General features: G+C 34.7%; 1 long non-coding RNA gene across 1 annotated transcript; it reads left to right on the forward strand.

Annotated features, from left to right (window-relative positions):
- The first annotated feature begins 1044 nt into the window (after positions 1-1044).
- Positions 1045-2333, forward strand: LOC111369226. The gene is made up of 3 exons (XR_002698078.1): positions 1045-1278; positions 1546-1676; positions 2172-2333. It is a non-coding gene; the product is annotated as an uncharacterized LOC111369226 (long non-coding RNA).
- The last annotated feature ends 9458 nt before the right edge of the window (positions 2334-11791 follow it).

Consider the following 11791-nt stretch of genomic DNA (forward strand, 5'->3'; position numbering starts at 1 on the left):
CCAGTTAAGGTTGAGTGAGTAAGTGTCCACATCCCCATTACCCTGAGTGAGGTGGACAGTAATACAAAATAATCCACGAAATATAGAGTTAGAATGTGATGAGAAAGTTGTTGAGGATAACCCTATCGACCAAAACCCTCTAGTTGATTATAAATTAGCTATAAATAGAGAGGGAAATCCACATAGAGAACCCCAGAGGATTATAAGTATACCAGAGCCTATACAAGTTATCAAGAACTAATTGATAGAGAACCAAATACCTTTGAGGAAGAACGAAAAAATAGTAAAAAGGAGAGCAATAGCTAAGTGACGTGAGAGAGAATATGAATTCTCTTCTAAAGAATCAAACTTGGAATTTAGTTCGTTTGTGCGTCACAACTTCGTATTTTAGTCAAAAATCATAAATTGTAATAGGTCACAAATTAACCAATTAATTAATCACAATTAATCTTCACCTCACCACCCCACTCCACCACCTCGACATCGTCCAAATTTCCAATGACACCTCACATCCACAACCCACCACCAGGAGGTCACAAATTACATATGTAACTTCTCATATTAAGGGTGTTGCACAAAAAAATTGCAGAATAGCAAATTGAATGAACTCGTTAGTTCGAAATAGTTGATTTAGGTCCATGTGGACTCACTGTTTGTTTTCGCTCAAATTGAACCAAATCATTTCAAAGTAGTTTGATTTTCAAAAATCGCACAACATTGATATGAACCTTTTTTAAAATTTTTAATTAAAAATTAATTTTATTAAGTTATAAATTTTACAATTTTCAGGAAAAAATAAAATACCAATTTACAAGCTATAGCAATTGCAATACAAACAACAAAATGATGATTTGAATTGGGCCATGATATGAGGGCCGACAGTGAATAAGAAAGAGGCCCAATTTTTTAAATTGAATTTCAGACTTGAGAATTAAAAAAGACCCAATTCTTTAATTTTTTTAATTTTTTAATATTAATAAAAAATTAGAAAAAATGAGACATTGAACTTCAAACTTATAAATCTCAGATCCGGTTTCCCCTTCCAAGTGATTTTACGCCCATTGCTTCACATCTTCAAATTTTCTCCAAAATTGATCAAGTTTCTTCCGTCAATCTTCTATTATTTTTTCAAAGATTACTTCACACACATTTTTTTAAAAAATTTGAACCAAAACTCATCAGATTCGGATCATTTTTTACCTACTCCCCAACCATGCATGTACAGCTCCGGTCTTCGGCTCGTCTCACCGCTACCGTACCACGTCCCCTAAATTTCATGTATTATTTCAATTTTCTTGGTTCTTTGAATTTTTGCAATTAATTTCTTAATTTTTTATGTTGGGTTATTAGCTTATTGCATCAATGGTTCGTTTTTAACTATTTGTTTTGTTCTTTTAACTATATGCTTATTGGCTATTTTAACTATATGAAACTAAATTAACAATATGATTGTTCTTTTCCTTAGCTAGTTACCACTTACCTATATTACCTGTTGTTTCTTTTCATAGTTTAGCTTTATTCATTGTTTCTTTTTTCTTTTTATAGATATACATCCAATTCTAGAAGAAGCTGATGCATTCCAATGGAGGATAACCCCAAAGATATGAAAATTAATGGAAAAGGCAAGAAGGGAAACAAAAGGTTCAAAGTGTGGGATCATTTTAAAGTTCGCGAAGGTGAGGCAAAATGTAATTATTGTGGACATTTACAAGCATTATCTGCTGAATTAGTACATTTTAGAATCATCTCACGCAGTTGTGCAAGAAACATCCATGTAGGGTTCAAGATAAAAAGGCAAAAGAGAATGATTAGATATAGCATGTATAAAACATGCATCCTTTCTAAAGGTACTGGTAACGGTGAAGAACCTGTCAAGTTTGTTTAGAAAAAAGTTAGATAACAGATTACAAGGTACTTCATATTCATCCAGATATTATCTAATGAGAGGTTAGAACGCAATTTTTATACTCCTATACTGACCATTTCTTTCATAAACTAGTAGAATTATTGTGTTGGAACCTGAATTTTATGCAATTTTTGTAAAGAGCTACTCGACTCTATGTTTGAGTTACTAATTTTGTAAATCTGATGACTACTTGTTCAATTGAGTATCAATCTATTGGCTACTCCATTTTCTAATCATGAATGTTTGCTTGCTTTTGCTGATGAAGGGGTGCTAGCATGCTGCTACTACTTTTGTTGATGAATCCTAAAGTGGTGACGCTGCTTCTATATTGTTGTTTGTAAAAGTTTGTGTAGGCATGTTGCTAGATGCTAATTTTCTACTACTTTTTTGCCTTTTTGTTTGTATTTCGAATTTCAAACAAATATGAGTCTAATTTAACGTTTAATATTATTAGTTCCCATTTAAATTAATATATTAACTTGTTTTAAATATAGTATTATAATGTCAATAGGTAAATCGTTGATTAAAATCAAATCAACCGCAAATAATTGCTTGGTTTGAAAAATAAAATGGTTTGGTTTGGTTTGGTTTGGATTGAAAAATTTTCAAACCGCGTGAATTAATTTGAGTTGAAAATATGACACAAACCCCCAAAAACGAACCGCATTCTCTTCTAGTCACAAACACTATACATTTCATCTTACCCCACTATCGCAGGACCTATCCCCACAAACTATAGAAATGTGACCGAAGTAATGCTTCATGAATCACCAATAAATTGGTAGAACACTGAGTCACTTCACAGTTCACTCTGCACAAAGTTCGACCTTCAACTATTAGAATTACAGTCTCTATTTGATTAGGGTTGTCATCGTTGTTGGGACCATCGTCGTCTCTTCTATGGCCAGATCAATGGCAGGCATAAAGTAGACATTCCAACATCACATTTTTCTTTGTTTGATCATCAACGTACTTTTAGTAGAAGGCAACGGTGGTGGGAGTGGTGGCAACGAGGGTGGCAGTGAAGGTGGAAAGCGTTTTCCCATATTTGAAATTTTGGGGAAAATTAGGTTAAATGAAAGGATGGCTAGTGTAAAGTGTTGGATATTGGTTAAATAAATCGAGAATTGAAAATCGATTAAAGTGACTTCGTATCGACTTCGACCAAATACTCAAAAGCTCGACTCAATCCGTTTAAGCAAAATTGTTTGCCACTTCGCCGTTTCGGGGCGCACAAACGGGGATCGACCTGCCCGGTCAGGTCGCGAGGGTCGAGGGGGCAGCGCCCCTCGTGGGGGGTCGGGGGCAACGCCCTCGAAAGAGAATTTTGATTTCTCTGCATGTATTGAAGGGTATATTTGGCATTTCGAAAACCAATATCGGATGAATGAGAAATTACGAAAAAGGACGAAAATCAGTGAATAGACACCTTTTCATAAAGGTGGTGCATTGTTTGGAAAGGGTGCATGGTTTGGCCCCAACCATTTCGTCCACACCCTTTCATGGTCTATAAATAGGACCCTTTGGGTGTCCTATTCCTCACAGTTTGATATGCAAAACGTCTCTCATCCTCTCTTCTATCCAAAATCAAAATCATTCATTTATTTTGATTTTCTTTCATTTCATCCTTGGAGTACATAAGCCTAAATTTGGTTCGTTGTACTTGTGTTTTGGAGTGCTACAAACACAAGTGTAGCCGTTGTATCTTGGGAGTTGATTGCCGAAATCCGTAGGCACCGTTGCGGGGCAAACTCGACTTAAGGACAAAGAGTCCAACTCTTGCCTCGACTTTGTCACCATCATTATACTTATTTCGGCGTCACTATTCACAAAATTCTTCCAACAATCTTAAGTCGAATGTCTATATATATTTTGTGAAAGTGACATTCTTGTTTGGTTAAACTTGTTAAGTTTAACTTCTTCTTCACTTCTATTTTTGGTTGATCTTCTGTTTTACGTAAACAGAAATGAATACGGTTCTTAATACCGATACTACTTCGAATGAAACTTCGAACATGGGAACTTCTGAAGGAAGTGTTCCTACCGGTGTGATTCCTCCCGTTGTGAATACAACTACTACTAATGTTGTGGGTGCCCCTACTATCGTACATTCAAACTCCGTTTCACATGGGGAAAAGTCGGAGAAATTTGTTGGGGTTGATTTCAAAAGGTGGCAACAGAAAATGTTGTTTTATCTCACAACCCTCAACTTGGCGAAATTCTTGAATGAAGATCCTCCCGCCATACAAGAAGGGGAAAACAATAGGGCATCTTTGATTGCTTTGGATGCATGGAAACATTCGGATTTTCTATGCAAAAATTACATTCTTAATGGCTTGGACAAAGCCTTATACGGGGTATATTGCTACAAGAAATCTGCAAAGGAACTATGGGAGTCCTTGGAAAAGAAGTACAAGACCGAAGATGCCGGAATCAAAAAATTCATTGTGGGAAAATTCTTGGACTACAAAATGGTAGATTCGAAGACCGTCATCAGTCAAGTGCAAGAATTGCAAGTCATACTCCATGACATTCATGCGGAAAATATGTCCGTGAGCGAATCATTTCAAGTGGCTGCAATTATCGAGAAACTTCCACCCATGTGGAGGGACTTCAAAAACTATCTCAAGCACAAGCGCAAGGAGATGAACATTGAAGAACTTGTGGTCCGATTGAGGATTGAAGAAGACAACCGAAGTTCAAAAAAACAAGTTGGGAATGGCATACCACAAGCAAAGGCAAATGTGGTAGAATCTAGCAACAACAAAGGAAAGAAGAGAAAGCATTCCGTTGAATCTACAAAGAAGAATGCAAAGAAGTTCAAGGGCAATTACTACAATTGTGGAAAGGCTGGACATCGCTCGGTTGATTGTCGCAAACCTAAGAAGCAAGCCCAAGCGAAATATCACCAAATCTGATGCCATGTCTAATTATATATTAGATATAAACCTGTCAATCGTTATTTCAAAATACAACAATGTTCTGAATGCAACCTTGTTGGAAATTCCATGGAATGGTGGGTTGATACGGGTGCAACCCATCACATTTGTGCCGATAGAGGAATGTTCACATCATACACTCCAACTGAGGGAGAAAAATTGTTTATGGGGAACTCCTCAACATCCAAAGTGGAAGGGCAAGGCAAAGTGGTCTTAAAGATGACGTCGGGAAAAGAACTTAGCCTCAATAATGTCCTTCACGTACCGGATATTCGCAAGAACCTTATGTCGGGTTCTTTGTTAAGCAAGAATGGCTTTAAACTAGTCTTTGTATCAGATAAGTTTGTACTTACCAAAAATGATATGTATGTAGGCAAAGGCTATGTAAAAGATGGACTATTCAAAATGAATGTCCTAACTGTTGTGTCAAATGCTACAATCAATAAAACGTCTCTCATCCTCTCTTCTATCCAAAATCAAAATCATTCATTTATTTTGATTTTCTTTCATTTCATCATTGGAGTACATAAACCTAAATTTGGTTCGTTGTACTTGTGTTTTGGAGTGCTACAAACACAAGTGTAGCCGTTGTATCTTGGGAGTCGATTGCCGAAATCCGTAGGCACCGTTGCGGGGCAAATTCGACTTAAGGACAAAGAGTCCAACTCTTGCCTCGGCTTTGTCCCTATCTTTATACTTATTTTTGGCGTCTCTATTCACAAAATTCTTCCAACATAAAGTTGGTTGGAATGGAGTGTATGGTGGTTGGATTGGTGGTGGTCGGGGTTGGCTTGGCCGAATTAAGGTGGGATGGGGTTGTGAGATACAGAGAGAAACTATATATTTTGTATTCATGGATTTTTGCTTGATGGCCAGGGCCATATGGGCTCTGGCCATCATGTAGCGCCCCCTACTGGTGGGAGGGGGGTGTGGCGACCCTGAGGCCTTAGCCAAGTAGCTTTATTGGTGTTTGTATATGTATAAAGAGATAGTTATTTACGTATATTTAGAAAGATGGATTAGTTTTGAAATGTATAGAGAGTATGTGTCAAAGATTTTTCAATGAGTGGTGGTGTGTGGGGGTATGGCTTTCAGGTAATTTTTAAAGAAAAATTTTTGCACCTAATATATGATTAAAGGAAATAATGTTACTTGTAAATAAGGAGTTATTGAAAGCAGATTAATGAGGTGTTGAAAAAAAGTGGGAAAGTTAATTTTTTCGTTGGTTTAAGAGATTTTGATAAAATTATATCTCACTACGTCATTTGTTTGTAAATCAATCTGTAAGTGATGATGTACATATAGCACAACCATTATTAAAATTAAAAAAAATGGAGATTTGGAAATAGGCATGCACAAGTCATAGTACTGACACTCGAGCCGAGCCGAGTTAGGAGGTTGTTTAACCAAATATGTAGTTTGACTAAGCTAAAACATGCCTAGTTGTCACATCGTTATCAAAACTTTCTTTGTTTATTGTTGAGGTGGGTCAACAATTAAGAAACCTACGTATGATGACATGAGCCTCATTCGTTATGAAAGTATTAATCATACTTGACATATATGGTAGTGCTTATTGCAGAAATGGACTAAGTCATATCGTAGACTTTTTTATTATTTCATTGGCTTTTTGAAAGAAATCATCATGATTTTTTCCCATAACATGTATTCATTTGTCATGGCCAAGTTGCAAAATTCCAATACTAAATTAATAATGTATCAATTTGATCTAGAAATGAATCAACAGAACATTCTTCATTCTAGATCTAAATTCTTCACTTTTGTGAATACGAAAATGCGCTAATTGTTCCGTCCATTTAGTTAGAATTACAATAGTGATGTTATTATACAACCTGAACGCGAGGAGATGAGATTTGATTATGGAAATATAACCAAATAGTCCGTGAGATTTTTTTTTTTAATTTTTTTTTTTTTTAAATCGAAGGTTATTTGATCAAGAAACATTGGGTGGAGGTTATTTAACAAATACATGGTTTGACAAGGCTAAAATATGCCTAGTTGTCACCTCATTATCAAAACTTTCATTGTTTGTTGTTGAGGTCGGTCAGTAATTAAGAAACTAACGTACGATGATATGAGCCTCGTTCGTCATGAAAGTATTAATCATGACTTCACATATATGGTGGTGCCTACTCCAGAAATAGACTAAGTTTGTTTCACTGACTTATTGAAAGAAATCGTTATAATTTTTTTTAATATACATATATTTAACATGTATTCATTTGTCATGGCTAGGTTGCAAAATTCCAATGCTAAATGAATAATGTATCAATTCAATTCAAAAATGGATCAACAAAACATTCTTCATTTTAGATCTAAATTCTTCACTTTTGTGAATATGAAAATGTGTCAAGCCTTTTCTCTTCATTTAATTAGAATTACAATAGTGATGTTATTATACAACTTTGAAGAAGAAAAGATGAAATTTGATTATGGAAATAAAAAATAAAAGTTCGTGAGATTTTTTTTTTTTAAATGAAGGCCATTTGATCAAGAAACATTGGGTGGAGGTTATTTAACCAAATACATGGTTTGACTAGACTAAAATATGTCTAGTTGTCACCTCGTTATCAAAACTTTCATTATTTCTTGTTGAGGTGGGTCGATAATTAAGAAACCAACGTTTGATGATATAAGCCTCATTTGTTAGGGAAGTATTAATCATGGCTTGATGTATACGGTAGTGTCTACTGCAGAAATGGACTAAGTCATATCGTAGGCTTCTATTGTTTCACTAACTTTTTGAGAGAAATCATTACGAATTTTCTTTCCTATACATATATTTAACTTTTATTCATTTGTCATGGCTAGGTTGTATATATATATATATAGAGAGAGAGAGAGTTTGTGAGATTTTTTCGTTCATCATCAGATGGTCGTTATTTCATACTAAATAAACAAATTCTTCCTTTATTCATGCCTTTTTCAAAATCAATGTATGGTACCAACTATTTAGGCAAGGGGTCGGACCCAATTGGGATCTCTAAAATTGGAGCTGAACTTACTCGATGGACCTTCACGATTCCAGAATTCTTTTGGTGATCTCACTGAACTCAAACAGCAAGGAAGTGTAAGAGACTACCAGCTGGAGTTTGATCGATTTTTAAATATGGCTGGGAATCTCACGGATGAACAAAAAGTGGGATGTTTTGTGAGTGGATTGAAAGAGGCTATACGGGTTGATGTGCAAGCTGCCGGTCCAGTTACATTGTGCGAAGCTATTGGATTAGCTAGACTCTATGAGTCAAAAATCCAAGATTTAGGAAAGGGAAAGGCATGGGAATTTAAGCAATTTCCAACCCCTTCAACTCTTCCACCACTACCAATTTTTTTCCTTTTTATTTGTATTTCGAATTTCAAACAAATATGAGCCTAATTGAACGTTTAACCTTATTAGTTCCCGTTTAAATTAATATATTAACTTGTTTTAAATATAGTATTATAATGTCAATAGGTAAATCATCGATTAAAATCAAATCAAACCGCAAATAATGGTTTGGTTTGAAAAATAAAATGGTTTGGATTGGAAAATTTTCAAGTTGCATGAAATAATTTGAGTTGAAAATATGACACAAACCCTCTAAAATGAACCGCATTCTCTTCTAGTCACAAACACTATACATCTCATCTTGCCCCATTGTCGCAGGACCTATCCCCCCTAGACTGTGGAAATGTGACCCAAGTAATGCTTCATGAATCACAAATAAATTGGTAGAACACTGAGTCACTTCACAGTTCACCACTCTGCACGAAGTTTGACCTCAACTATTAGAATTACAGTCTCTATTTGATTGGGGTTGTTATCGTTGTTGGGGCCATCGTCGTCTCTTCTATGGCCAGATCAATGGCGCGCATAAAGTAGACATTCCAACGTCACATTCTTCTTTGTTTGATCATCAACGTATTTTTAGCAGAAGGCGGCGGTGGTGGGAGTGGTGGCGACGACGGGTGGCAGTGAAGGTGGAAAGCGTTTTCCCAGATTTGAAAATTTGGGGAAAAGTAGATTAAATGAAAGAGTGGATAGTGTAAAGTTGGTTGGGATGGAGTGTATGGTGGTTGGATTGCTGGTGGTCAGGGTTGGCTTGGCCGGATTAAGGTGGGATGGGGTTGAGAGAGAGAGAGAGAGAAACTATATATTTTGTATTCGTAGATTTTTGCTTGATGGCTATGGCCATATAGGCTCTGGCCATCATGTAGCGCCCCCTATTGGTGGGAAGGGAGGTGTGGCGACCTAAAGCCTTGGCCAAGTAGCTTTATTGGCCCTGGCCATCATGTAGCGCCCCCTATTGGTGGGAGGGGGTGTGGCGACCCTAAGGCCTTGGCCAAGTAGCTTTATTGGCGTTTGTATATGTATAAAGAGATAGTTATTTTCGTATATTTAGAAAGATGGGTTAGTTTTGAGATGTATAGAGAGTGTGTCAAAGATATCTTCAATGACTGGTGGGGTATGGGGGTATGGCTTGCAGCTAATTTTTAAAGAAAAATCTTAGTACCTAATAGATAATTAAAAGAATAATGTTATTTGTAAATAAGAAGTTATAGAAAACAGATTAATGAGGTGTTGAAAAAAAGTGGGAAAGTTAATTTTTTATTTGGTTTTAGAGATTTTGATCAAATCATATTTCACTACATCATTTGTTTGTAAATCAATCTGTAAGTAATGATGTATATATAGCACAACCATTACTAAAATCAAAAATTAAACAAAGAGATTTGGAAATAGGCATGCACAAGTCATAGTACTGACACTAGAGCCGAGCTAAGTCAGGAGGTTGTTTAACCAAATATGAAGTTTGACTAAGCTAAAATATGCCTAGTTGTCACCTCATTATCAAAACTTTCATTGTTTATTGTTGAGGTGGGTCGACGATTAAGAAACCAACGTATGATGACATGAGCCTCATTCATTATGAAAGTATTAATCATACTTGACATATATGGTAGTGCCTACTGTAGAAATGGACTAAGTCATATCCTAGAGTTCTTTATTATTTCATTGGCTTTTTGAAAGAAATCATTATGATTTTTTCCTCTAACATGTATTCATTTGTCATGGCCAAGTTGCAAAATTCCAATACTAAATCAATTCGATCTAGAAATGAATCAACAGAACTTTCTTTATTCTAGATCTAAATTCTTCGCTTTTGTGAATACGAAAATGTGCTAACCATTTTCTCTTCATTTAGTTAGAATTACAATAGCGATGTTATTATGCAATCTGAACACGAGGAGATGAGATTTGATTATGGAAATATAAAAAAATAATCCATGAGATTTTTTATTTTTTAATTTTTAAATCGAAGGCCATTTGATCAAGAAACATTGGGTGGGGGTTCTTTAACAAATACATGGTTTGACAAGGCCAAAATATGCCTAGTTATCATCTCGTTATCAAAGCTTTCATTGTTTGTTGTTGAGGTAGGTCAATAATTTAGAAATTAACGTATGATGATATGAGCCTCATTTGTTATGAAAGTATTAATCATGACTTGACAAATATGGTGGTGCCTACTGCAGAAATGGACTAAGTTTGTTTCACTGACTTATTGAAAGAAATCATTATGATTTTATTTTTTTAATATAAATGTATTTAACGTTTATTCATTTGTCATGGCTAGGTTGCAAAACTCCAACGCTAAATGAATAATGTATCAATTCAATCCAGAAATGAATCAACAGATACTTCTTCATTTTAGATCTAAATTCTTCACTTTTGTGAATATGAAGATGTGTCAATCCTTTTCTCACCATTTAATTAGAATTACAATAGTGATGTTATTATACAACTTTGAAGAAGAGAAGATGAAATTTGATTATGGAAATAAAAAAAAAAGTTCGTGAGATTTATTTTAAAATAAAAATTAAAAATTGAAGGTCATTTGATCAAGAAACATTGGGTAGAGGTTATTTAACCAAATACATGATTTGACTAGGCTAAAATATGCCTAGTTGTCACCTCGTTATCAAAACTTTCATTATTTCTTGTTGAAGTGGGTCGATAATTAAGAAACCAACATATAGTGATATAAGCCTCATTTGTTAGGGAAGTATTAATCATGACTTGATGTATATGGTAGTGCCTACTGCAGAAATGGACTAAGTCATATCGTAGACTTCTATTGTTTCACTAACTTTTTGAGAGAAATCATTATGATTTTTTTTTCCCTATACATATATTTAACTTGTATTCATTTGTCAGGGCTAGGCTATAAAATTCCAATACTAAAGGAATAATGTATCAATTCAATCTAAAAATGAATCAATAGAACCTTCTTCATTTTAGATCTAAATTCTTCGCCTTTGTGAATACGAAAATGTGCCAATCATTTTCTCTTCATTTAATTAGAATTACAATAGTGATGTTATTATACAACCTGAAGACGAGGAGATGGGATTTGATTATGAAAATAAAAATTAAAAAAATAGTTTGTGAGATTTTCTTTCTTTTTTCTTTTTTTAAAGAAATTGAAGGCCATTTGATCAAGAAAAATTGGGCGGAGGTTATTTAACCAAATACATGGTTTGACTAGGCAAAATTATGTCAAGTTGTCATCTCATTATCAAAACTTTTATTGTTTATTGTTGAGGTGGGCCGATAATTAAGAAAGCAATGAGTGATGATAAGAGCCTCATTCATTATGAAAGTATTAATAATGACTTGACATATATGGACTATGTTAGTGTCTACTATAGAAATAGATTAACTCATATCGTAACGTGCTTTTTGAAAGAAATCATTATGCTTTTCTTTCTCTATACATATATTTAACATGTATTTATTTATCATGGCTTGGTTGCAAAATTTAATTAGAATTACAATAGTGACATTATACAACTCGAAGATGAGGAGATGACATTTGCTTATGAAAATTTGAAAAATAATATATATATATATATATATATATATATAGAGAGAGAGAGAGAG

Source organism: Olea europaea, chromosome 20 (assembly GCF_002742605.1).
Source record: "Olea europaea var. sylvestris chromosome 20, O_europaea_v1, whole genome shotgun sequence".
Classification (NCBI taxonomy): Eukaryota; Viridiplantae; Streptophyta; class Magnoliopsida; order Lamiales; family Oleaceae; genus Olea; species Olea europaea.